Below are 27,414 nucleotides of genomic sequence, written 5' to 3'. Positions count from 1 at the left end.
CACAGTGTGACCTTAGGTAAGTTCCTTATCCTCTCTGAGACCCATCAGAATACCTGGGGAAAAAGAGCCAAAGGTTTCCAGTGCCTCCTCTCCAAGGTCATGGCATTTCCTGGGTCAGCCAGCAGTGAGGGGCTGGGCTGAGCTGCCCATCTGGGAGACCCAGCAAGAGGCAACAGGAGGCAGCTGAGCAGGAGGTGGGCAGACCACAGAGCACCTGGGGGGACTGCAGCAGGCGTCAGGCCCCTCCATAGGCAAAGGGAAGAGGACAGACCAGTGCTTCTTAAAGCAAATCTCCACCAAGTCTCTCCCAAGTACCAGGCATCTGCTGAGCCCTGGCAGCATCCCCACAAAACTGCGAGGAGGCAGATATCACAGACATCCGCTCTCCTGGTGAAGGAGCCAAGGCTCCCAGAGGATAGAAGTCATGTTCAAGTGGACATGCTAGGACTCGAATCCAGGTTTTCAAACTCCACAGTGCCACCACTTCCCCAGGGGGCAGGCGCAGAACCCCAAGGCCAGGCAGGAACCAGGAGGGGACTCAGGCATGAGGAACTGTCCAAACTCCTGCCTCTGGAATTAGAGAACAAGGCAGAGGCTTCGAATCTCAGAGCAGGTCCAAATCTCCATGTCCCAGCCAGGCCTGGGGCTCCTGAAATTCCTCATGCTGTCATCAGCTCAGGGCACAAGGGCTAGCCAGTGAGAAGAGGCTCATTCTCAAAGAGATCTTCTCTCCTTCCAGGAATCTCCACTCTTTGGACCACTGCGCACTCAGGGGGCCCTCCCATGTCACTTGCACACTGCCAGTAACAGAGGACTCACTCCCTCTGAATGCATTCCACTTGCAATCTTGGTTTCGAGGGAAACATAACCAGGGGTAGGGAGGATTATGCTCCATGGGGAAGTGCTGAGGTGGTCTCCAAAGCACCTGTCCTCTCCAGCCCTCTTCCCTCAGCTTCCAGATAACCAAGCACAATGCCCAGATTGGAAATCATTATCTACTAAAGATACATGCTCCCAGCAAGTGCTAGATCCCAGGGCTGGCTCGTGATTCCCATCTGCCTAACTGGAAAATCATCCACTCTCGAGCGCCCTCACTTCCCCAGCATGGGCTGCTACAGACTTCCACTCTCAGCTCCCTAAGAAGTTTGACTCAGCCTGTGACCTTGGGCCAATCGCTCCCATCCTCCAGGCCTCAGTGTCCACATCTGTCAAATGGAGGAACAACCTCTAAATGTGTTACCTTCCAACTGGCACAGATCCCCGGACTGTCATCTTCTCAATGGGTGGAGATAGACCAGGCCAGCTGGGCCCCTGGCTAAGGCAGGGATGGAAGCACAGATCCCAGGCCCATCCTGGTGCCCGTTTCATCAATGCCTGCTTTGTCTGGAGCTCACAGCAAGCAGGTGAGTTCATTTTCCATTAAGGACAATTATCTCTTCATTTGCATATGCTAAATGTGACATTTAAGGGAGCAGTTCTTCCCCACCCCAAACAGGATAAAAGTCCAATAACAGGCAGACAACCTGCGGTTTAGGGCAGAGGTGTAATTGGCTCTTATTAAGGGAAGATGCAGGGAGATACAGGTTTTGAAATGCAAATGACAGCATCACTTCTTCCACCGGGGCTGAACGGGGAATGACAGGGCCAGGCTGGGCACTCTTGCCTGCTCCGTATCTGGGCAAAGAACAGGCCTCCTGAACCACAAAAAAAGAGAGAGATAGAAGCTGGACAGAGAGGGGAGGCACATTCTCTTGGGGATAATGGGACGGACCAGCATATCAGCCTCCCCAGCAGCCCTGTCCCCTGCCTCGGGCTGCCATCTTATGCCCACTGCCTCTCCTTGTCCTCTCTGAGTCAACCAGACTCCACTCCCTAAAATAGGGTCTCTTAGCATGTTCGACCCCGGCTCAGAAACCCCCAGCCACAGTTTTAGCTGTAGCTACTGCCAAATTCCAGCCCCACCACAAAGCCAGAAGGCCCTAAGTACGCCACAGCACATTAGGCCTTTGCTAGTCCCTGTGCCTGAGATGCTTCCCCTGCTCGCCCACCTGGCAAACTCTCACTCTCACCTCTAACCAACTCACATAATGTGTCCTCTCTGAAACCTGCCCCAGTGGCCTCTTTATTCACAGGACTGGACTCCCTGATGGGTCTGAGAGTCCGTGGAAGCAGGAAAAATTCTGACTCATCTCAATGCAAGTATCTGCTCAGAGCTGGTTCACCAAAGGAGTTCATAAGAATCAATGTGTGCATAAAAGCAAGTATGAGTGGACAGATGGATGGACGGAAAGATGGGAGAATGAATGGGTGGGTGGATGGATGGATGGGAGGGTGGATGGATGGATGGATGGATGGATGGATGGATGGATGAAGGGAGGATGAGTGGGTGAGTGGATGGATGGGTAGATGGATGGATGGGAAGATGGTGTAACCTCACTATAAGGCTCCACCCTGCACTTGCCTTGACAATTACTTACAGTACCTCCTATTCTACACATGAGGAAAAGTGAGACTGGGTGAGATAGAGACTCTATCCCCTACTCAAGCAGCAGAACCCAGAACACCATTCCCAACTACCCCACTGAAGCTAGATTGCCATCACTTGGCATCAAAGCCCTCCACAATGATGAGAGCCTTCCACCTGGCCACCTTCATCACATGGTGGTCCTGGGTCCTGACATGGCCCTGGCCTCCTAGGCCCCTTCAGATGCAGCCACTGAGTCTGAGGCTGATCTTGAGGATGCTGTTTCCTCTCTTACAGATCACTGAATACTCCACAGATCACTGACACCCACCTGAATACTCCATAAGCAAAGAAAGTGAGGTCAGAGGCCGTTTTGCAGTCAGATACTGAAACCCAGGAGACGAAACACCTGTTCATAACCCTTCATTCCCCCAAACACCGAGAGCTGTCCCGTGCTTTGGGGAACCCAAGGGGAGGGAAGAAGCAGAGAGAGAACAAAGGGGACTCTGGACCCAGTCTGTTCCCCAAACAGTGACCCCAGCCCCCAGCCCTGCCTGCCTCTTTGGAATCACACCTCCTGCCATCTGCCACCTGTCTGCCCCCTGCCACAGCAGGTGCTTGGAGAGCAGAGAGAGCAGGGTTCACTCCCATTTTGTTACTCATGATCTGTGAGACCTTGGGTGAGTCTTTGAACCTGTCAGAGGCTCGGATTCCTCATTTGTGAGTGGGGATGACAGGCCTTTCTCACCTGCTTTCACATCCTACCCACGGGAAAGCTCTAAGCAGGAAGCACGGGCCCAGCCATGCTTTGCTCCTTTCCTCTTTCCTCCCCTTGACCTCTAAGGAGAGAACTCAGAAGGCAAGGACCCCTGCATGAGTGTGCGAAGGGCAAGGATCAGGTCTGAGTCTCTCACTACCTGCCCCCCACCCCATCTCCAGCACAGCCTCTACACAGAAAAGGAAGTCAGCAAAAATCATGGGGCGCTTCCGCTCCCCAGACATCTGCCACAGGCACATTCCATAAAAAGCAGGTGTTTAGGATTCTAAACTCTCAGCAGGACACATTAGGACAAATCCAGAGAGCAGAACAGGCATCCCAGAGAAAAATCTGGGCCTGATGGTGACCTACGAGCTCCCTTGCTGCCTAATAAGCCAGTGGAATCACTGAATAGAAGGGGCTTCTTATGGTTCCCTTGCTTGCCCACACATTAGAATCACCTGGGAGCTCCTAGGACTCCCAATGTCTGATTGTTCCCCCAAATCAATTAAATCAGAACACCTCGGGGGAGGAGCTAGGCATCAGCATGTTTTAGGGTCCCCAGATGATTCCAATATGATGCAAACTTTTCGGCCACTGGGCTATAGGACAAGTTAGTGACTGTGGGCAGCCAGCCAAGATTTGACCTCGCTCAGAGTGCGTTCTTATCCCTCGCCCCTTCTGGTCCTCATCTGTCAGCTCAGGGGCCACATTATTACACCCACTGTACAGATGAGGAAAGTGAAACCTAGGATGTTGCCATGTCTCCTAAGACAATCAGAGATGGAGCTGCAACTGTTAGGGAAGAGAGCCCAATCTCTGGACCCTTAAAGTTGGGCTCTTCCTACACTGACACAGCCACAGTAGGCCCTTGGAGATCATCACAAAGAGACCAGGACCCTAACTTCCCAGCCTTTCCTGGGAGGAGGCTCTGATGGTGGTGGGGAGAGCAGAGAAGGAGGGTGCCTGAGGAAGACAGGGAGTGGGGGCTGCAGGCTGGATATAGGCCAGCATGCTGGGCCAACTCGCGCCTGGTCCTCCGTAGGCTCTGGCTCCAACCCAGCAACCTCTCCCCCTCCGACTTCATCCTGTGGTGTGTGAGGGTCTGTTCTGGGGTGGTGAGGCCCAGACATTACCTCTTTATCTGAATCTTTCCTGACATCCCTCCGATAACAAAGAAGGTGGCTCAATAGGGAGATTTACCAGGGATTTAAGATTCTTCCTCTAGGTCTGTGTTGGAAACACCAACGTCCACATAAAGCCCAAGGCACCATCAGTGGGGAAATCAGAGGGGCCCACAGCAGCTCTGGGGGCTGGCTTAGCTCCCACCATCCCTTGCAATCTTTGAAGACTGCCAGCAGCCATGTGTCCAGCCCCCAGCCCATCCATTTCAGGGGAATGAGAAAAGGCGAGGAGACCAGCCAAGTTACATAGCACAGGATGATGCACTGCTTTGCAGTCACTCAGACTGGAATTCAAATCCCACCTCTGTGGTGCCCTTTTGCTGCGTGACCTTGGACGAGCTGCTTTAACCCCTCCAAGCCTTGGAGCTCTCATGGATAAAATGGTGGTAATAACGATCGTCACCTCCAGGTAGTTGTGGGACTGGGATTAAATAACATCCGTGCTGGCTATGGGCCCCTGGATATGTTATTTTGCTTTCCTGTGCCTCAGCTAACCCATCTATAAAATGGGAACAATAACACTTATTCATAGAGGCAGAGAGAATGAAATTGATGAAATGAGTCAATCTACATAAAGTGGTTAGAACAATGTCTGGCGTACCTCAAGGACTCCATCACTGCTCCCTGTTACAGCGTTCCTAGCATGAGGCCTGACACACAGTAGTGCCTTCTGAAGCGCCTGCTTCCTCCCTCCCCTTCCAGGCACTTTTGGGATGTGGCCGAGTGCAGTCAGCTGCCTTCCTCTGATGCCTGGTGCTGGCTCTTGGCCAACTCCTTAAAAAACTGGAAGCAGTGACTACTTTCTCTTCTCCCTTTTCATAAAGAGATCGCAGAACAGAGGCACTGACCTTGGGCAACCTTGCACCGCAGTGTTTTCCAAAAGACAAAACGCTACAAATCACTGTGGGTGAGCACAGCACACCACCCGCACCCCACCTCCCTTCCACATCCCAGCCCCACCTGAGCAGGGCTGCTCTTTTCCTCTCTGTTTTTCCAATTTGGAAGATGCCCCCAGGCAGAGGGAGCAGCTATACCTGGGCAGGGCACCAGGGCCTCAATGTTATGGGATAATGAAGAATCGTGGAGACTTTTTCCCCAAACTCAAACAGCACTTGTTAAGCACAGGCCTGTACCAGACCCCCGGCTGCCCACACTGGCCAGCATTTCCTCCCACCCTATTGAAGCCCTGAGGGGTATGGTTCCCAGCATTTCCTCCCACCCTATTGAAGCCCTGAGGGGTATGGTTCCCAGCATTTCCAGAGGGGAAGCCGAGGGCCAGAGACCTCGACGACTTACAGCTGACCATGGAGAAGAGGAATAGTCAGAACTTGAACCTGCGGCTCGTGACCCTGCGTCTCTCATTCTTTTTGCATCAAGACTCACTCTTTGAATACCTGGTAGAATTCCCTGCAGAGGTGTCAGGCTCTTCGAGCTGGGCCAAAACCAGTGGAAGTCACTGAAAAGTTGATGTCATGTCACAGGAAGCATGATATACACTGACCAGGGACTGACCAGGAAGTTTCTGGGGTACAGGGGCGTTTCCAAGACCTGGTAAAGAAAAGACCAAGGACCTTTCCACCTGGGAGCCTGGAGCACTATGAAATTGGCTCATGCGACAAACATTCCTTGAGCACCTTCTCAGCTCCAGCCCAGGCTCTGGGATGCAGAATGGATGGGACAGGAAATGCCCTCGCATCTTGGAGCTTACATTCTATTTGGGGTAGTGCAGAGGACAACAAAACAACGAAGTTCTCTGAAGAAAGTAAAACAGGGTAATGGGACAGAGAGTGAATGCAGGAGGTGGTGGGGGGACAATATTAGAACTTGACTGAGCGTGGTGAAAGGGAGCTAACCACACGGAGACCCAGGGGCAGAGAATTCCAGCAGCAGAAACACCCTGCAAAGGATGGGAGATGGGAACTGGCAGGTGAAGTTGGGGAGGAGAAAGGAGGGCAGGGACACCAAGGCACAGTGGGGCCTGGAAGGAATGGGAGGACGGGAGGCCAAAGGTGGCCAGGGCCAGGTCGCAGAAGCCCTACCTGCTGGCCACAGGATGCGGGGCCCCAGGGGAGTGCCATGATCTGATTTTGTAAACCTCCTCCAGCAGGCAAGTGGAGAAGGGAGCTCCGAGCACAGGCAGGAATGCAGGAAGCCCAATTAGGAGGCCAGCCGGTCATCTGGTGGACCTAAGACAAGGATACAGACAGGAATGGTGGCAATGGAAGTAGTGTGACATGGAGACATTGGGGATCTAGAGAGTCAATAGATTTGGTTGTTAGCAGGAGGCCAGGAGTGACACAGGACGATGGTGAGGACATTCACAGAGACTGGCTCAGGGAGAAATCAAGTGTTGGGTTTAAGCCATGAACACTTTCGTGGAATACCTACTGAGGGTCTGCCCAGCCATCTCCGGCAGTAAATGCCCTTCTTGGGTCTGGAAGATGTGGGGCCTAATGCCAGCTCCAGACAAGGAGGAGGTAGGAGAGGAAGTCCCCTAGTTCTGAGACCTCTTGGAGCATGTAAGTGACAAGGATTCTCTGTGGGGCAGGGCCTGTGCCTTTACACAGCTCCTTCCACTGAATTTATCCCAGCAAAAGAAACCGCGGGGCTAGGCTGGCAATGCCTTATAGCTGAGCCTGCTGCAGGGGAGCAGGGCCGGGGTGCTCCACAGTGAGCCAGGACGGGTTCTCCTGGCTCCCCTTTGTCTGTGTCACCTCAGGCCAGTGGCTCCCCATCCCAGGTGACCAAACACTTAGTCCAGCCTCACGCCACAGACAGCTCAGAAGCCGGTCCAGCTCCACCAAAGCACTTCCTGGAGTCAGAAGCATGGCTTTCTTCCAGCCCTGGACGGAAGGGAAAGAAAGGGCACCCAGGGCAGCCGGCCACCCCCTCCCTCCCCTCCTGCAGCCAGAGAAGTTGGTGCTCCCTGCTCAGAACATCCTCCCAACCCCTAACCTCACCTGTAGAGAGATAAGCGGCACTTGGATTGCAGGAACACCATGAAAGCTGGAGAATGTCAGGGCCTGGTGGAATTTGAAGTCAGACAAGGAAGGGTTCAGATCCCAGCTCTGCTACCTACTGGGTGACCATAGGAAAGCCGCTTCTACATTGATTTATCTGAGAATCTTTTTCCTCATCCGTCAGGTAGGGATAGCAGCTACCTATCTCGTAGGCGATTATGTAGAGTAAACACCCCGGCTCACTCCAACTTCTCCTTCAGGTCTCAGGCATCACATCTCAGAGGTAATTCAGGCCCCCTGGGCCAGGCTGGGCTCCCTGCTAGGTCACCCACCCTAGAATGTATCACACTGTAAAGGGCGGGTCACCATCATGTCCCCGGAACCAGGCACAGCGTCAGACAGTGACAATGCTCAGTAAACTGCTGAGTGAGTGAGAAGCTGCCTCCTCTGTCCTCGCCAGTCTCCACCTCTCTGGAGAGGTGTTCTGCAGTGTCTGGTCACCCTGCAACCACCATGCAAGGAACCAGGGCTGGGCTGTCGCTGAGCAAGAACGCCTGCTCTGGACCTAACCTGCAGCTGGTTATTTAGGGACTCATGTAATTCCACGGTTGGCTGGAGAGCTGGCCCCCAGGGTCAGAGCTGGGAGGATAGGACACATTTGGGAAACCCTCCCACACCCCAAAAAGTGGACCCCCAGTCAGCCCCAAGGCCCAGAGGCAGCGCCGACTGGATGGAAATCTGAGCACTGGATCCAGCCTGCCCACTGTACAGATGGAAAGACTGCAGCTGGGGAGGGCGAGGCTTCCCTGAGCTCACACGGCAGGTACCGCAGCCAGGCTTCCTGTGCATACATGCAGGGAAAATTAGGGCAGAAAGCTCTGGGGATCGGGCTCCTTGCAGCAGCTTGCAGCCTGACAGGCTGCCCAGGCCAGAGAACCAGCCCCGAGGCCTCCTCCTGCCCCAGCTACTGTGGGCAGGCGCCCTGCTGCCCTTCGGAAGCAGCCCACGCCAAGCAGGCAGATGGCCGGCAGGCCCCCTCTCCGAGCCCCTGGGCCCAGATGGCCATCCCCGGCATTAGGTGGGGCATCATAGCAGCAGCAACAGGAAGCCTGCCGCCCGCCAAGGCCCATCGGAGAGGGAGGAGCAGGAGCTCCGGCCGTCTGGCCACCCTGCCCTGCCTCCCAGGGCCTGGCCATTGCTCTAGCTGAGCGACCCAGGAAGGCAGCATGCACAGAGCCAGGGGTCACTTCCAATGGTGCAGACCTCTCCTGGGGAATACTGTTGAAGGTGGCTCCACTCAGTGGAGACACAGCCCAGAACAGATGACTCCTTCCTGGGAGAGTGCCCCCCGCCCCTTCACTGCCTGCTGGTCAGTGACCAAGGGAATTGAGCCTCTTATGCTGCCAGAGACTTCAACCCCTTCAGCCCCTTGCATCTCCAAAGAGCTCCCTGTGGGTCAAGAACAACTATAACAGTAATAATAATAGCTAATGTTCCTTAAGGACCTGCACACTATTTTAAGATCTTTAGAGGTACAACCTCAATCCCTGAGGCAAGGCTATTATTATCCCCACTTTACAGATGAGAAAATAGAGGCTCTGAGAAGAAAAGTAAACTTGCCCAAGTCACACAGCTAGGAAATGGCAGGGCCAGGATTCAAACCCAGGCAGCCTGTCTCCAGAGCCCACCTTCCTAAGCACCACACATTTCTGGCTGGGCCCCCGCTGGTGAGTCCCACGCAGCACAGTGCAGTGGGACAGAGAGACACCCTACCTTGGGTTTCTGGGGGTGACTTGTCAGGTAATGAGCTGCCCATCACAGGCACTCACTTGCCTGGGCTGGTGCCTCCTGCAGTGGGCAAGGAGAAGCTCAGGTAAGCACTAAGAAGCAGATGGAAGGAGATATGCCATTGAGGACAGGCGTGTGTGTCTCTGGGAGAAGGCATGGGAGACCTAGAAGGGCAAACACACTTACACACAGCCTCACGCAAGGACACACTCACACGGTTGAACCCCCGATGCTCACACGTGAACACAGACACGAGTGAGCATGTGTGCACATGCACGTGGACACACAGACACACTCAGGCTGTTCTGGGGAGAAGTAGGACTCTACTATGACAACAGGACCAGCCTGAGAGCCCGTAACCTGCAGGAAGAGGTGCCCAATCTTGATGTTTGCCCCCAGAAAAGCATGCAGCAGCCCCTTCCCCTCTCTGAGACTCGATGTCCCCTCCCATGCAAGGAAGGGGTTGTCTGAGGTCATCTCCAAGATCTTGGGCTCTGTGCCGTCTGGCCAGTCACCTGCGACTCTGTTCCCAGAGCCTGGCAGGGAGCTGTGACTCAGCAGCAAGAAGCCGTGCAGGAGCCTGCCCGCAGCCCCCTCCCCTGCCAGCACACACAAAGGGCATCTTGTTACTGCAGCCGGCCAGCGGGAGGGCAGGAGAGGGCTGTGGAGGTGAGAGGCCAGGAAGGAGCCTGTGTCAGCAGCACTGGGGGCAGGGCGGGGAGGGGGCCCAGGCAGGGCTGCTGGCCGGCCACAGGGGCCCCAAGCTGGTGGGCAGGGCCCTTGGGGCAGGCAGCCGCAGGTGGGTGGCTACAGGGAAAGGCTGGCCCCGGGCTCCTGCATGGAACCCTGTTTATTAAATTCCCTTTTCATTTGTAAGTTACAATCTGAATGAGCTCTCCTGGCAGCAGCTACACCCCTGGAACTTCCCAGCAATGTGGGGCAAAACCCACAGCCCAGGGCTCCCACTCAGAGCCTGAGTCTCAACTCTGCGTGATCGAGACACGGGTGCCCTTTGGATGAGATCATGGCCAGGTCGGTTTTGCCTATCTGTAAAATGGGGTTGCTGAGCTGAGGAGAGCTCGCTGTAACACACTCCCCGGCAAGATAGAAGTCACCTGGCTGGGACGTCCCAGACACAGGTTAGGACACCCTGGTGTCACACTTGCTGCTCCTGCTGTGGGACCCTGGGCAAACCACTTACCCTCTCTGGCCTCAGTTTCCCAGTTTATAAAATGGAGGTAGTGGGAGGTGAGAGGGAACTAGATAGAATATTCTTCCTGGAAATTGCTTGGGAATCATTTTTCCATGTGTCCTACATAGAAAAAGACATGAGACACTCACTCAGGTCCATGCAAGTGAGGGGGTCAATCTAGAGTATGTATGTACATGTGTACACACATGTGTACATGTGTACACACATGTGTACATGTGTGAACATGTGAGCAGACAAGCAGGTGTGTCCCCACTCGAGTGTGTCCAGCCCTCAGGCCATGCAGGCCCTTTCCTGAGTAGAACAGGGCCCAGGGCAAAGGATTTCCAAGGCTGGTTATTCTTGACGCTCAGGGACCCCCTAGACACTAGTGACTGATTTGAGAAGGCCAGGTAAGCTGTGGCCTTGCAGAGACCACTGCTCCAGACACTGTCTCCTCCAAGAATTCAGCAGAACTTGCTGTCAGTTGTCTGTCCACCCTAGACCGTGGTACCACCACTGGGCTGTATCACAAAGGACCCCATATACCTCGCATCCACATGAGTGCTGCCCATCCCCGCCTGAGCTGCACCCACGCTACAGCACTCTGAACTTTCTTGTGTGAGTATCTCACCTTCCCAGTGCCCATCTGTCTCCAGCTCCGCCAGGTAAGGAGCTCTGCGTTCTGTCAGGAAAATAGATGGGGCAGGCTTTTACGTACTGTGAAGTGCTGTGGGTGCTAGTTGTTCCACTGAATCCTTAAAATCCCACCCATCTCATGAGGTTCACATTCCCATTTAACAGATGAAGAAACTGAGGCCCAGGGGAGTGAGATAGAAGACCCAGGACCTGGATGGCTTCATAAGGGGACATGAGCACCACATCTGTGGTCAGAAGTGGATTCAGAAGCCCGAGGAGATTCAGAAGCTTGAGAATGGATTCAGAAGCTTGAGAAGTACAGACAATGACCCCAGAATCCCGGGCTGAGCCCAGTGACCTCAGTGAGCACAGAACCACCCTGTTAGCTGTGGTCTTAGGGGCAGCCAAGGCCTGTCTATCCAGCGAGCAAGCTAGCCAGCTGTGCTCAGATTCAGACTTCCCATCTGCCCTCCTGCCCATGAGGGATCCCAGGAGGCCTAGCACACAGGGCTGAACTTCAGACAGAGACCAGCACTGGGGGCTCAGGCCTCAGGCACACCTCACCTGGCTCTTCTCCTGCCCTCCCTGCACCAGGGGCTGAGAGGACAGCAAAGCGCAGCACGGGTGGGCACTTCCCCAGGGCAGGTGGACTGGCATAGGCCAGATGCCGAACTTCCTGGCAATATAACGTCCCACTGACTGCCTGAAATGAGGAGTGGTTACATGGCCTCTGGGGGCCACATTTAATAAGAGCTGCTATTTTAGGGATCCTAACTTGGCATGAGGCACTTCAAATTTGTTATTTACTTAGCAAATACTCCCCAATTGCCTTTGAAGTTCTGGGTCCTAGGCTGGGTACAAGGACACGATGGGGAATGAAGCAGACACAGCCCCTGCCCTCATGGAGTTCACAGTCTACTGAGGCGGAGGGGGGGCGCCATCTCTAAACAGAGACTCACATATAGATAAGAAACACAGAAGAGACCAGGATTCTACCAGTGTGGGAACCTGTCTGGAACTCAGAACCAAGGAGGACTTCCTAGAGGAAGTAACACTGATCCCAGATCTTCTGAAGAATGAATAAGAGCTATCTAGGCAACCAGGAAGGGAAAAACATTCTAGGCAGACAGAAGCTGAGGCAGGAGAGAGCAGTCTTGTTGACACCTGTAATTTTCATAATAACCTTAAGAAATGGAATAAGGCATCCCATTTTACAACTGAGGAAATTGAAACTCCAAGAGGCCAAATCACCCCAGACCCTACCCATCCAGTTGGGGTGCAGATCCAGACCCTGCACCATGCGCCATGCATTTCCAGCCTTCAAATCCTGGCACCTGATGCTGAAGCTTAGGAGGAAAGGTCATGGAGGGAAGAGGCCAGGTCTGTCCCTGCCCGCAGCCCACATGCAGGAAAGTGAGCGGGGACTCCCACATGTGTTCCCTTGCCCGGTGGCGAGCATCCCACACCCCTCCCAGAGAGGGTGAGGGACAGGCATCTCCCCAAACAGCTTTGGAGCTGCTCACCTGTCCAGCAAGGACATGCCCCAGAGCCGCAGCCCCTCACCTGCCCCTACAGCCTGTGGAAAGTGTGGTTGCCTCAGCCTTCCCAGTCACCAGTATGTGAACTGTGGATCCTGCAAGGACCGCAGGATCCTCGTGGAGTGAGGGCCTGGGGAGAGCAAGAGGCCTCCCCAGACAACACCTCCCAGGGGAAGTAGCCCTGGCACTGAACCACGAGGACTTTGAATGAAGTGAAATGGAGCAGGGAAGGGAGCTCCAAGTATGGAGCTCAGAGAAGCAAAGGCATGGCAGCAGGGCACACCAGGGGCACTAGGGGAATAGTGAGACCTGCCCAGCAGCTGGAGTGTCCCTAATTCTCAGGGGCTACCAAAGCCCTAGCTCCAGAACTGCCCAAGGCCCATCGTGGACCAGACCCAGGACTCAACACAGCCCAAAGGGCACAGTACGAAGACGTAACCTTCCCTTTGGCTCAGTGTGTGAAGTGCTGTGAAGTGCTGTGGGTGCTAGCTGTTCCACTGAATCCTCAAAATCTTACCCATCTCATGAGGTTCACATTCCCATTTAACAGATGAAGAAACTGAGGCCCAGGGGAGTGAGATAGAAGACCCAGGACCTGGACGGCACTCCACGAGGGTGTGCTCACTCAGCTCTGGGACACAGATGGGAAAGTGAGCGAACAGACAACATGTGCAGGCCATCCTCACGGAGAGGCCGGTGTGCAGAGCTGCACCCACACCCTGCCCCATCCCAGAGCTGGGTAATGGGGCCAGGAGCAGAGGGAAGGCATACCAGGGCCTGGGAGCTGGCCGGGGGAGGCAGGGAAGCCCTGGTGTTTGTTTCACCTTGCTAACTTTCAGTCCTGAGGTCTGGAGCCCTGGGAGCCAGGCCAACTCCTTGGCCAGACCTCTGTGCAGAGCAGGACTACAAGACATTCAGACAGTTCTCTGGGAACTCGGGACCATCGGTATCTCTATGCATTCTCCTAATGGCCTCGGCTCTGTTAAATATATTGATGTTCCTGGAATACAAATATCCATAATTTAATTTCCGTAAAAGCTTCTTTTGCTTAGAAAAGAGTCCCTCCAAAGTGCCCTAAGCTACCTTCACTTGCAACTTAGGGTGGGGGCTCTTGTAGCCTTTTCAGAGGATAGCACTGCAGCCTGGGTGGGGCAGGAGGGTGGGTCTCAGCAGGCTCTGCTCCCTCATGTCCCTACTCAGCAGAGCTGAAGAAGCCCTTTGCCAGCCCTCAGGCATCCCTGACCAGACCCACCTCCCACCCCAATCCCAGTTCTGTCTTAGGTCCTCACTTCTGCCTCACTGCCTCATACCCTTTGCTTCCTCCTTCAGAGGGACACTCTGATCAGAATTCACCCTGGCCCACTGCCTGTCAACCTCCCATAGCTCTCTTTTCTCTAGCTGACAGGCCAGTCTGGCCCCTACCTCCACGCCTAGCTCAGGTGCCTGAAATCCCACCCTGGGTCCATGCCCCAGGTCTCTACTTAGTCAGTAAGCCAGATGAGGCCCACCTGATATTAAATTTAATCCCAGAAGTCAACTCCAATTCATTGGCATCAGTTTCCTGTGTTGAGAAGGATTCTGATGCTATATGGGGTCTCAACGGGAAAGGGTCATGATTGATGAATGATGTTAAGCACAGTACAGGAAGGATGTGCCACTGGTTTGCTGTAACCAGCCAAGATTCTTTAGCCATTTTAGGAGATGCAAATGTGAGAAGTGTCAGCTCCCAGTCCCATGCCCTGCTCTGTGCTCAGCCTTGGGCTGGGCTCAGAGGAAAGTTAAGAGAAAGGAAAAGTCCTGCCCTTTGACTGACTGGGAAATGGGGAACACCAGAAGCACTGGATTGAGTTTCCTCATCTCTACGTGAGCGTAGGGCAAAATGGCCCTAAAGGTTCTGAGGTCCAGGGAGACAAAGTAAACTGCCAGGGTGCGGCGTGGCCTCTCAAACACACGTGGAGCCTCACGAACCCACTGAGTAAAAACAGAGGCTCTGTGTGGCTGGCCCTGAGGTGCAGGGCAGCAGGCAGAGCTGAGGTCAGAGCACGCACACACAGGTCAGAAGGTCAAGATGCTCCCTGTGCTTGGTGAACGCAAGCTGGGCTTTGAAGCGGGGTGAGATCTCTAGAGATCTGGATCTCATTTGCTTCCCAATCCCACCCCTCATAGGATGGGAACCTTAGAGAGGCTTCTTTGACCACCCAGACTAAAAGAGGTCCTCATATAACCCGTTATTCTCCATCTCAGCATCCTGATGTGTTATCACAACGTGCAATTCCTTTTTTCACCTACTAGTTCGATTTGTTTTGTCTGTCTGTCCCAATAGTCTGGGAGCCTCAGGAGGGTAGGGATTAGGTCTGTCTTATTCACTGTCTTCATATCCTAACACAGTGCAGCAATAGAACTGGTTCAAATCATGGTTGTTCAATTAATTAATAAACTGTAGTTGGCCGGGGTCACACACTCAAAACACCTGCAGGGTCAAGCAGACAAAGTCAACGAGTGAGGTGGACATGTGTAGGAACAAGTGCACAGAGTGGCCAGGCGGCATATCCTCAGGCCATGCTCAGGGCAGGCCTCCCTGCGCTCCTGAAGTTGTGTTTATCTGACATATATGCAAATCGTTTGCAAGTAACCACAAGGGAATATCTTTTCTGTCTCCAAAGAAATATGTATTTTTGGCGGGGCACAGTGGCTGACGCCTGTTATCCCAGCACTTTGGGAGGCGGAGGCGGGTGGATCATCTGATATCAGGAGTTTGAGACCAGCCTGGCCAACATGCTGAAACCCCATCTCTACTAAAAATACAAAAATTAGCCAGGCATGGTGGTGCACATCTGTAATCACAGCTACTCAGGAGGCTGAGGCAGGAGAATCACTTGAACCCGGGAGGCAGAGGTTGCAGTGAGCCAGGATCACACCACTGCACTCCAGCCTGGGAAATAGAGTAAGACTCTGGTCTCAAAAAAAAAAAAAAGAAAGAAAGAAATATATACTTCTCCATTTTGCTAGAACAAATGATACTCTCAGTCCTTTTAAATTTTCCTACTTTTGCTAGAGTTGGGTGTACAGAGAAATATTTCCCTACTACACAGAAAAGTAACAGGCCAAGTGAGATGACCAGTCAGCCTCAGCATCAGGCGGCCCAGTAGTTCTCAAAATGGGGCCCTAAACCAGCAGCAGCAGTATCACCTGAGAACTTGTCAGAAATTCTCAGGCAAATTCTCAGGCCCACCCCAAACCAACTGAAGCAGAAACTCTGGGGTGGGGTCCACTAATCTGTATTTTAACAAGCCCTGCAAGGGATTTTCCCATATGCTCAAGTTTGAGAACCAGTGCAATAGGGAGCAGTGGAGACTGTGGTAAACTGGGGAACATACACCCGGCCTGTAGGGGCCTCTGCTGCTCAGCTCCAGCCCACAGTTGCCGCATAAAAACGTGAGCCCAGTGTGGCCAAACTCCCCAGTTATTTGAGGGAAATTGAAAATTCACACTTTCATGTGAAATGCCTTCATTCCTAAATAATGGTTTTTTTTTTTTAAATCTCACGTAGGCCAAACAAAATTTGTCTGCAAGCCTGGGCAACATAGTGAGACCCCATCTCCACCAAAAAAAAAAAGAAAAATTAGCTGGGCATCGTGGCACATGCCTATAGTCCCAGTTGCTTGGGAGGCTGAGGTGGGAGGTTCGCTTGAGCCCAGGAGGTCAAGGTTGCAGTGAACTGAGATTGCATCACTGCACTCCATCAAGACTCTGTCTCAAAAAAAAAAAAAAAAAATTGTCCTCAAATGGAGACCAGCCCAGGTACAGCCAGAGTATGACCTGAGGGGTGGAGGCTTCTCCCCACAAGGAAAGATCCAGAAAGATGCTGTCGCAGCTGTCCTTCCTAGACCAGCTTACCTCTAATGGCCAGCCCAGACCCCATGCTTCCCTGGGACTCAGAGACCCCTATGTACCGTGTAGGACTGCTTCTGAGTTTTCAAATCCCAGCCAAGGTCCACAGGATCCAGCACTTCCCTGGGTCATGGACCAACAGGCTTGGACAGGCAAAATTCTGGGCCTTGAGATCAGGGTTCAAGGCAGGGCTGGGGGTAGACAGAGAGTACACTGTCCTTTCCTGAGCCCCTATTCCATGACAAGTACATTCCATGACATGTACTCAGGGCTCATAGGCATTGTCTCTTTAACTTTTGCAACCTCTCCATGGGGTAAGGGTCACTATGCACATTTTAAAGTAGAGGAAAAAGGGATTCAGAGGTTATGTGACTTTCCCCAGGTCATAAAGCTAGCAGATGAAGGAGCCAGGCTGTGACCCCACATGCACCTGCCTCCCAACCTATGTAGATCCTAATCTTCCCAACTACCTGCCCCCCTGAAGGATGGGAAAGACTGGGAAGTGGCCAGGGTTGGCCTGCTGTAGCCCTGGAGCCTGCCTCCCTGATCAGGGTCACAACCAAGGCTACGATTCCAGTGCCAGGAGACCAAGTCCAGCAAGCAAGCGCTGGCTGGGGGCTGCAGGAGTGAGCAATCCTGGGGAAGGAGCAAACGCGTGCCCTGCTTCAGCCTCAGGGGGGTCTGTCCCTGCATGCAAATCTCCAACCTGGAACTGGGAAGCTTTGGCAGCTGGGCCAGCCCATAGAGAGGGAGCAGGGCCAGAGCTGGGAAGGTTCTAGACCCAGCCAAGCAGCAGGGGCCTGAGCTGTAGCTTGAGTCACAGCCTTGCCTTGGTCACACTAACCTTTCCGAAGGCCCGGCCGTCAGCACTGGCCCTGGGGTGGACCCCTGTGAGGCTGTGTGGTTGCCAGGGAAGCCAGAAGAAATGATTTACTCCTGCCCCTGCCTCTAATGCCATGTGGTCACAAGTCCCCAGAAGGTCTGGGCTGGCCTGGGCCCTTGCCCTCCCCACGGTGGGGGCTCACCCAGCCTGGGAGCGCTGGTCACACTCAGCTCTGGCCAGGCATGAGTCAGCACTGTCAGCCTGCGTGTGGCCACAGCTGGCTGGACGCTGAGGCCAGCCAGGCCGGGCCCTGGAGGTCTGCTGGGGCCCTGGGGCCTCACTAATGGGGAGAGGTGGCCCCAAATGACCCACAGGATCACAGAAGAGAGAAGAAAAAGGACTAAATAGAGAAAAGCCAAGTACAAAGTAAGAATCTCAAAACTTGAAGTGGCAGACGCAAATTCAGAGTCAGGAAAATTGGCCACACAACACACACAGACACACACACACAGGTCACTAGCACACGTGTAACCCCCACTCCAGACAAACACCATATGCAGAAGACACACATGCCATATATACACATCCTCGCAGTGTCCCTGTGTCACGCGGAAAAAGCCACGCCTACACAACTCAGCAGACACACACTGGCATTCCCAGAGGATGAGCCCACACAGGCGCCGCAAGCCCGCCGCAGGTCCCGCATGCACTGCCTGTCTGTGGCAGATGGCTTCTGTCCAACCCAAGGGTCCGGCCCACAGCCCTCGGCTAACCCGGCCATACAAGTCTGGGGACATCATGTCACGCTCGCTTACTCTAAGGGCCCTGAGGCTTGTGAGGGCTGTGGTCAAAGACAGGCCTGGGAATTGGGGTCCTGAGCACCCTAGCCCAGCCCAGTCCCGCCCCGCGGAGGGGCCCGACTGAGCTGGGCCGAGCGCCCCAGCAGCCCCAGCAGCCGCCGCCCACCTCGGCCAGCCTGGCTTCCGCGCCCCGCCAGGAGGTCGCGGAGCGGAGCGCGGCCAGGAAGTGAGCTGAGAGTGACAGCTCCCCCCACGCTGTTTGTTTATTCATGACTCATTCTCTCCACACACTGGCTCTTCTTTCTTTCGGGAGGAGGGGAGAAAGGAGCGGGAGGGCGGGCGGGCAGGGGAGAGGCAGGCTCCACAATAAACAATGAGGCAGCTGAGCCGGTGGGGAGGGAGGAGCCCGCGCGGGGCGCAGGGCCGGGGCTGGGGCCAGGGCGCGGTGTTTCCAGGCCGGCCGGCCCGAGGCTCGCGCTCCCGATCCCCGATCCCCGATCCCCGATCCCCGCTCCTCCCGGCCCCGCCCGGCCCAGCCCGGCCCGGCCCGGCCCGCCGCCACCTCCCGGCGACCGGGCAGTAGCAGCCGTAATTGGATCCTCGCCGCCTCCTCCCAGCTCCCCGCCCCCAATCGGGGAGCGGGATAAATGCCGGGTACCTTGGCAAAACAGTCGGATCCAAACCTATTATTTGACTAATGGGCTTCCCTCGTGCGGCTCCGCAACGCCCTGCAGACTCGCCCCTCCCCCCTGCCCCCTCCCCAGAGATGGCTCCCCTCCGCGGCGCGGCTCCGGATAACTGGAGGAAGCGCGGGTTCCGAGGCTTCAAGGGCCTCATTGTTCTGCCTGGAGGGGCACATTGAAAATGCTCCAGGGTTTACTTCCTGCGAAAACAGCCTGGGAGGGAGGGGGCGATCCACGGTGGAAAGACATTATCCTCCTGGAAGCCGCCCAGATTACACAGGGAGAAAAAGGTTGTTTTGATTGTTGCTGGCTCTTTCTTTCTTCCTTCCTTTTTCTTTCTTTTTCCTTTTTTTCCCCTTCCCTCCTGTCTTTTGCTACCCTCCCCGGGCCAAAGATGAATCTTTACTGCTGTGGAGCAAGTTGGAAATGTGGGGCTGTTTTCTGCATAAATAAGGCTGGTGAATGGCAGAGCCAGATATAAAGTCTGATTCAGAGAAATTCAAAAGAATGCAGGGGCGATGAGGTGGGCAAATCCAAGAAACTCATTTCCCCAGCATGCCCCTCTGAGTCACGTCTTGCACCATGAGGGGAAAACACATCACGCCACAATATGTCACATGCCTGCCGCAAAGGAGCAGGCCTGCTGGGAGCCACACAGCTCCTTCCTCCCCAGCCTGGCTCTGCAAGTCCAGAACCACACAGAGCAAAGTGTCAGCCGGGAAGAGGCGAGGGTCGGTCCCACCAGGCTCCAGGTCAAAGCCTTCTCCTACCTAAGTGAGCTGGGGCAGGAATAGTACTATAGCAGCAGTGCACCCTTGCACAGCGCCCACTAGGTGCAGGGGCCTGTTCTGCGTGCTTTCCATATATTCCCTCATTTAATCCTCACCACGACCCTGCAAAGCAGGTGCTTTTACTCTCCTTTTTTCCAGGTTAGGAAGCTGAGCCCAGAAAGGTTAAGGAATTGCCGAAAGCCACACAGCTGGTGAGCAGGGAAGCCAGCCCAGCAGGCTGGCTGCGGGGTCCACGAGCTTGGCCACCGCACTGACACTTCCCAGCTTCCTCAGACTTATTATTGGAAAGTGGAGACAGTGACACCAGCCTCAATGGGAGCTCAGGAGGGTGCATTAGGAAAATCCAGGCAAACTGTTCAGGACAGCACTAAGCATTAGCTCATGTTGATGGTGCTATTATTTTCAAATAAACTGGACCCATAAGAACAATTCCTTCCTAACTCACAGGGTTGTCTTGAGGGTTAGGAGAGACCAATTCAAGAGGCCGTCCCCAGGGCAATGCCTGGCCCTCAGCAGGTGCCCGTGGATATTGGTTTTCTTCTGCTTTCTCTGCTTCCTTTTCCCATCCCTTCTCACCCAACCTGAAGATTCTTGTCTTGAGATTTTCCCATGTACCACCCAGCAGAGTAACCATACAGGCGCCTCTCCCAAGATCCTCAGCCCCACTGCCGTTCCTGTCAAACTGTGTGGAACTCTACATGGGCCCAGAGTGCCAGCCTTACCCGGGCCTGCCCTGACCACTATGCGGCAACTTCAAAGTGGCTCCCCCAGCCCCTTCCCCCTCCACCTGCACAACTCCATTTGGCTCCGTTCAGCTTGTTCTTTTGGCCACAGCCTCATGGCCCTCTAACATACTCTACAATTCACCTCTGACCGTATTTGTGATGTTTTCTGTCCCCCACCTCCTCCAGCTAGAGTGTAAGACCCACAAGAGTGAGGATTGTCACTTTGTTCACTGATGCACCCCAAGCATAGGAAGCCCCAGTGAGTATCTGCGGAACGAATGAATTCCTGCTTGTTGACCACTCTTCCCTGCCCGTTGCCTCCTGTATTCATCAGAGAAACTCCCACTCATCCTACAGACCCCTGCCTCTTGGAAACCCTGCCCCACGCCACCCACCCCTGCTTCCTTGCTGACAGCTCACAGTGCACCCTCCTTTAGTCGTATCCCTTGTCACTGCGCTTTGCCTCACCGACCTTCCCTCCCAGACCTCCCCACTGGCCCTTCTGGGACCCCACTTCCTTTAAGAGCACCCCCTCTGTCCTCAGCCTTGTGATGGAGGCTTTGCCGCTGGTGACCCATCTCCTCTATCCTCTCTGGGGCGGCTGTTTCTGTTCCTACATCTCACTCCCTTGTGTGGTTCCCAAGATCCCCACATCCCTTTCACATCCCTAGGGGTATTTCCAGACTGTGAGGCCATCAGCCCCTTTCTTTTTTTTTTTTTTTTTTTGAGAGACAGGGTCTTGCCATGTTGCCCAGGCTGGTCTCGAACTCCTAGGCTCAAGTGATCTGCCCACCTCAGCCTCCCAAAGTGCTGGGTTTACAGACATGAGCCACTGCACCCTGCCCTAGAATGGGATTTTTTTTTTTCTCATTTAGGGTTCATGCCTCCTGATTCTACTTTCCCCTCTCTCCCAGCCTCTTGGATCCCACCTTCCTAGCCAGCATCTTTTGCTCCTGAACTACCCAGCCTCAGGTCGCTGCCTCTCCTTCCCTGTCCAAGGTCTGCCAGCAGCTGATGGCCTTCAGCATCCATGTGGGTGACCCATCCAATACCTGGACTCCCCGGACCTCCAGCACCCTTCTCCAGGGACCCTCTAGCCTACTCAAGTCCAGCCCCCAATCCCAGGCCACCACTCGAAACTGCTTTTCCTCTTCCATCTTAACCCCAACATCTCTTCTTTCCCTCTGACCACATTCTCCAACTGCTCCAATGGTTTGGTCATCAGAATGACCCTCTCACCAGCACCCCTGATTTCTTAGTACCCCCATCCTTCCCTTCATCCACCCAGCCAGACTTAACAGAGGCCAACCCAACCACATTCTTTACACGGCAAGCTTAGGCTGGCAAGGGCCCACAGCATGAAGATTTGGCACCAGTGTCAACGTGGGGTCTCCAGTCTCAACTGCACCGTGGACATGAACCCAAAGTCCTCTGCCTGCTTGCCGGCCTCCCATTTCCCTCATGGGTTCTTCGTCTCACTGACCTTCACCCTTCTCCCTCTGCCAACCTCAATTCCCAGAGACACTTGGCTTCGTCAAAATATGAAGGCCCTTTGGTGGGACCTGCTGCCCCTGCCCTGCCTCCAAACACAGCCCCACACCCATCCTGAGTATCCTCTGTCCAGAATCAGAGGGTAAGGAAGGTCTCTCTTCAGCCTGCCAGCCCACCCTTGCAGTGAGGTGCTGGGCAGGCCCGCTCTGGAACCTCGCCCATGTCTCCCTGGCCTACAGCATGTCCCTCTCTACCAAGACTTCCTGCTCTCACCAGACCTCTGCATGTGCTCACATCTCTCCCATCCTAAGGAGATCTTCCCTAACCTCTGCCTCTCCCTGGCAGGCCACTTGCTGTCCTCTTCTTGTGGGATACTTTACTGCATTCAGTGCAGTCCCCCACATCCTCACACTTAACAGCTGTGTCCTCCCTGGGACCACGTGACATCACCATTTCTGCTAGCCTCCTACCTCTCTGACCATCCCTCCTCTCCGGCGGGTGCCCCTTCCTCCACCCACTCACTAGAGGCCAGGGATGGCAGGGAGAGGTCCCTTCTTCCCTCTGTGGGTCTTCCTGGACCGTCTCACCACCCCTGTGGTTCCCCCACTGCTGTGGGCTTATCCTTTCCAGACCTACACGTCTGGCTCAGCCTCTCCTGCCCTCCAGACCCTGGGTTTCCAGCTGCTTCCTGGGGTTCTGTGGCCACCTTAACACCTCATAGGCACCTCAGACTCACCATGTCTCAACCTGAGATTGGCCTTGAGTTTCCAAGTCTGCTCCACTCCCGGAATTCCTCAGGGCTGGGTTGCACCACTGCTCAGCCCCAGGACAAGGCCACCTTGACTCCTCCCTCTCATCCCACACACATCCCATCAGTCTCTGGGTCCCAACAACTTGACCTCCTAAATGTTTCTCAACCCGTCCCTCTCCCTGTCCCGCTACCACAGCCCAAGGTCAAGCCCTCATCATCTCCTGTCTGGGTTATTGCAACAGCCTCCCCTGCCTCATGCCTCTGCTCACTGAGTCAGCTGCCACACTGCTGCCAGGGTCACCACTTAAAATGCAAATCCAAACAAGCCGCTCTCCAGCTTTAGAACCTATAAGATGAAATCAAACTACTAAGGGTGGCCCACTGGCAGACCCAGTGCCCCACTGAGCCTCCAGAATCCTCTCCCTCCACCCTGGGCTGGGGTGTGTGTTATCACAGCACAAGACAATAATCACTTCACACAGCTTCATGCCTCCCTGGTTTTGTTCACGCTGTTTCATCTGCTGACAGCACTCTGCCCCATTTTCAGTCTGCTTAATTCTCTCTTGTCTTTCAAGACTGATCTCAGGTGCCTCCTCTTCCAGAAAGCCTCCACTGACTACCCCTCCTCCCACCTGAGGTTGATGCTATGCTAGGGGATAAGATCATTCTGTTCAAAGTACTTGTTTAGGCCGGTGCAGTGGCTCACGCCTGTAATCCCAGCACTCTGGGAGGCTGAGGCAGGTGGATCACCTGAGGTCAGGAATTCAAGACCAGCCTGGCCAACATGGTGAAACCCCATCTCTACTAAAAATACAAAAAATTAGCCTGTAATCCCAGCTACTCAGGAAGCTGAGGCAGGAGAATTGCTTGAACCCAGGAGGTGGAGGTTGCAGTGAGCCGAGATCCTGCCACTGCACTCCAGCCTGGGAAACAAGAGCGAAACTCCATCTCAAAAAAAAAAAAAAAAAAAAAAGTGCTTGTCGAGATGGGTGTCTTCTCCATAAAGTGTAGGATTCTGTTTTGATATCCATACCCTCAGCACCCAGAACTGACTAGGTGCTCAGGAGAAATAGGTGGAGGTGAGAAAGATGCCTGGCACTCAGTGGATACCCAGCTCATGCCCAGCTATCCTCTCCAGCCGTGCTCCAAGCAGAACCTAAGGGTGGCTCCTCCTTCCATACTTAGGAAATCTTGAAAGTATTGGCCGGGCACAGTGGCTCACGATTGTAATCCCAGCACTCTAGGAGGCTGAACTGGGTAGATCACCTGAGATCAGGAGTTCAAGACAAGCCTGGCCAACATGGTGAAACCCCATCTCTACTAAAAATACAAAAATTACCCAGGCATGGTGGCACACGCCTGTAATCCCAGATACTCAGGAGGCTGAGGCAGGATAATTGCTTGAACTCAGGAGGTGAAGGTTGCAGTGAGCCAAAATCGGGCCACTGCGCTCCAGCCTGGGCAACAGAGCAAGACTCCATCTCAAGAAAAAAAAAAAAAGTATTGTGTTGCCTTTTCTAGAGTGGCCACCCTTTCCAGTGGATGGGTGGCTGAACTGGGCACACCATACAGCATTTAAAATGAGCAGTGTACAATTTTTGGCCAAATCTAAGCCAGATCTTCTCCAGCAGCTCTGTCCCAGCTTTGCATCGGTTTCTGTCACTGAAGCTCCCTTTCTTCCAGCTCTATCTCAACTCCAGCACCTCCCCTCCAAGCTCTCCCTGACTCAGTTTAGTCCCCATATATAGAACCAAGCTGGGGCCAGGAAAAAATGCACCCACCAGGAAGCAAGAAGCACGGTTCTACTCCCAGTTCTGCCATTGACCCCCAGTGTGATCTGAGCTGATGCGTCCCACATGGTGCCTCAGTTTCCCCCTTATACTTATAGAGTTATAAGTATCCCCCTTATTCTTACAGAGTTAAGAATAGAACCAGAGTACCCTTTGGGACTTTAAGATCTACATAGAGAATTCCTGGAGGCTATGAATGAGGGTGCAGCCTCGACGTCACCAAGGCGCTCATGAGATGATTGTGCTCCCCATCCACAGGGACCCCATAGACACAGCCTCTTCTCTGCTCTCTATGAATTTTGCTTTTCACCTCCAGCGCCACAAGGCAACTCTGGTTGTTAAAAATAAAAACAGCCCAGAGCCGCCAGATCCAGGGATGACAACTCTTCTAAACCAAGGGAGGGGGTGCTGTTTTTGTTACAGTCACTGAGCTTGACTCTAATCCAGGAAAATCAAATTGAGACATGACTTGGCCCCTCCGAGCTGGTTTGACCCCAGAGATGTGGGTCAATCCTTGCTGTGGTGGCATCTGAGTATTTCATGCCAACATCACAGAGCAAGAGACAGGAGCATGGTTTATGCGTACTGGGACAGTCAGTGAGATTCGGTGAAGGACATGAGGTACCTAGGCAGCACTGGGCTTCAGGCTGGCACCGGGGAAGGACAGACGGGAGGCAACCCCGTCCTTGGTCAGCCCCAAAAGCATCAGCTGTGCCCCGAGTCGGGGGACTCAGAACATTTAGAGAAAACTCCACAGAGGAGGCAAAATTTGAAAAAAGGGAGAGGAGCTATGACGGCATCGAGAAGGGGCAAGGCATGCCTTTGACCATGTCACTCCTGCGAAAAGTCTTCCTTGGCTCCCTGCTGTCAAGTGGATGAAGTCCAGACTCCTCAGCTGGCAGGCAAAGGCCTTCCCATGCTGACCCCAGGGTGACCTCTTCCCTCCAGCATCCCTGGGCTCCCCATTCTGTCTCACCCTTCCTCACACATCCTGGGTGTCAGCCTGGGTGGCCACATATGCCAGGCTCTCTTGCTCTCCAGTGGCTTTGCACATGCCATCTGCAGAGAATGAAACACCCTTCCCACCGCTCGCTGCCCCATCTTGACTTCATCTTCATGGAAAATCCCTTCGTGCTCTTTCAGCCCCACCTCCAGCGTCCCTTCTCCACGGAACCTGCCTCAACTCACCCAGCTGGAGTTGAACCATTTGTCCTCCGCTTCTGCAGAGCAGCCCTTTATGTTCAGACAAACAAACAAATAAACAAAGCTGTGCTCCACCAGACAAAAATAATCCCTATCCACTAAGAAACGTGTTGCTGCCCAGCTTTCGCAATTGCTGTCTCACTTGATCCCCACACTCTGTGGGGTAGGAAGGAAAAGAGTAGCATTGGCTACAGTTCATGATGAGGCACCTGAGGCCAGAAACCTCGGGGCACTCAGTCATGGTCACTCAGTCACTTGCTAGCGTTGAAGAGATCGACTCTAGATTCTTGACTCTAGAGGGGAAGACACCCAGTTCTGACTCGGTTTGCCCATCTGTCTACCGTACCTCCCTGTCTTCTCAAGGGAACCCCTCATTCCTTGAAGGGGGGGCCTCATCCAAATCACATGGTGTCCCCTGGAGCACCTAGCTCAGTGCTCAGCACACAGCAGGTCTGATGGTTTCCCAACAAAGAAGTGGAGTCTGAGCAGTGCTGGGGGAGAGGATGTGCAGAGGGAAGGTTCCTGCCAACCAGGGTGGTGTGTCTGGGTCGAGAGGAAGAAAAGGTGATGGGCAGACTGGGGTAGGCAGGGCGAGGCCAACCAGGCCATTCAGGCTGATGCATGGGCAATGGCGAGCCATAGGAGGTTGTAGAGAAAGGCCTGCTTCAAAGGGACTCCAAGCCAGAGCCCCAAGGGAAGAGGTGTGGCTATAAGAGGGACTTCCCAACCCAGGCCAGAACCCCACACTTCCCCTAGCTCAGAGGTGGCTGCGGCTCTGCATGCAGACTTGGGAGGACAGCTTCCTCCCCAGGTGAGAGACGTCAGACACAGCTATTGTGAGGGTCTGGGGAGAGACAGGACAGAAGCAGCAGACCCCGGAGTAGCAGCCTGAATGCACCTCTCTCGGGGGCTTCCCAGGGTTAGAAAAGGCCTGGCTCTCCAGGAGGCTGGGAACAGAAGACAGAGTGGAGAGTGCCAGGAGTCCCCCAGCCCCAGGCCCTGCAGGAGGGAGGAGAGCTCTCTGCCATCTCAGCCCAGCCCTGCTCCGGGGAGCGCTCCACACACCACCAGCAGACAAGTCTCCAGACAGTGCTGGTGTGTCGGCATTTCTGAAGATGTGAAGGAGAAGTCTGTGGATTTAATGGGATAGCAGTCTGCAAGGAGAACCAACAGGATGGGATGGGGAAGGAGATGCCTCCGAAGGGCAGATGGGACAGCAGCCTGGGCACCCGGCCACAGCCACGCAGGGAGCTCTCAGCAGGCCGCATTCCTCACATGCTGCAGGGAGGTGGCGCGTCAGGGCAGAGAGGGCTGCACTTTCCTGTCCCGGTCACTAGCACCACATATAGAGTGTGGCTCCTGAGAGGGGGCCCAGGCACAGCCACAGCCAAGACACTTGCCAAGGGAACATGCTCCAGTTCCCACATGGACCCACATGGACTCTCCACGGCCAGTGGCACAGTCTGCCCCCGGCCCGGGCTTCCCGGACCCTACACGTTTGGCCCCAGGGCCCCTCACCCCATCCTCTCTCAGGCTTCCTAGATGTCTTCCTAGATCTCCACCTCTAGCCCTTACACAGATCATTTCCCCAACTTGGACCAGGTGGCCAGGTGAAATACTGGGTGCTCAGTTAGCTTTGGATTTTAGGTTAACAATGAGTGTTTAGTATAAGTATGTCCCATACAACACGGGAGATACTATACTACAAATGTATTCATTCTTTACCCGAAATTCACTGGGGCATCCTGTATTTTTATTTTCCTAAATCTGGTAACTCCAATGTCAATGCCCCAATCCCTCAACGCCGCCTCTAGTGACAGGCATTCTTCCTTACATCTAGAAGGTAGGCCCTGTTGGCTTTGCCTTCTGAGGGCCTCTGTCTTCCATTCTGTTCCAGTTTCTCTGTTGCTGTATACTAAACTACTCTACAACTTAGTGACTGATAAT

At 54.2% G+C, this 27,414-nt stretch overlaps 3 long non-coding RNA genes across 8 annotated transcripts in view; 1 reads left to right on the top strand and 2 right to left on the bottom strand.

The window, feature by feature from the left end:
* LOC101128393 (uncharacterized) overlaps positions 1 to 27,414 on the bottom strand; it is a 199,849-nt gene that overhangs the window by 87,918 nt on the left and 84,517 nt on the right. The window lies entirely within an intron of this gene.
* Positions 19 to 4,874, top strand: LOC129525073 (uncharacterized). Of its 3 annotated transcripts, none has more exons than XR_008669120.2 (5): positions 19 to 194; positions 740 to 1,403; positions 2,133 to 2,199; positions 2,480 to 2,516; positions 2,762 to 4,874. It is a non-coding gene; the product is annotated as an uncharacterized lncRNA (long non-coding RNA). The 3 variants fall into 3 exon arrangements; XR_008669119.2 differs by having other exon boundaries at positions 1,257 to 1,403; positions 2,762 to 4,872; XR_008669121.2 differs by having other exon boundaries at positions 1,257 to 1,403; positions 2,115 to 2,199; positions 2,762 to 4,872.
* Positions 4,833 to 23,451, bottom strand: LOC134759201 (uncharacterized). Its single transcript, XR_010135172.1, has 5 exons — positions 22,460 to 23,451; positions 7,366 to 7,428; positions 6,445 to 6,591; positions 5,800 to 5,953; positions 4,833 to 5,217 (listed from the first exon to the last, which is right to left on the bottom strand). It is a non-coding gene; the product is annotated as an uncharacterized lncRNA (long non-coding RNA).

The sequence above is a fragment of the Gorilla gorilla genome, chromosome 8, assembly GCF_029281585.2.
Source record: "Gorilla gorilla gorilla isolate KB3781 chromosome 8, NHGRI_mGorGor1-v2.1_pri, whole genome shotgun sequence".
Lineage (NCBI taxonomy): Eukaryota > Metazoa > Chordata > Mammalia > Primates > Hominidae > Gorilla > Gorilla gorilla.
This window is presented reverse-complemented; position numbering and strand designations above follow the sequence as displayed.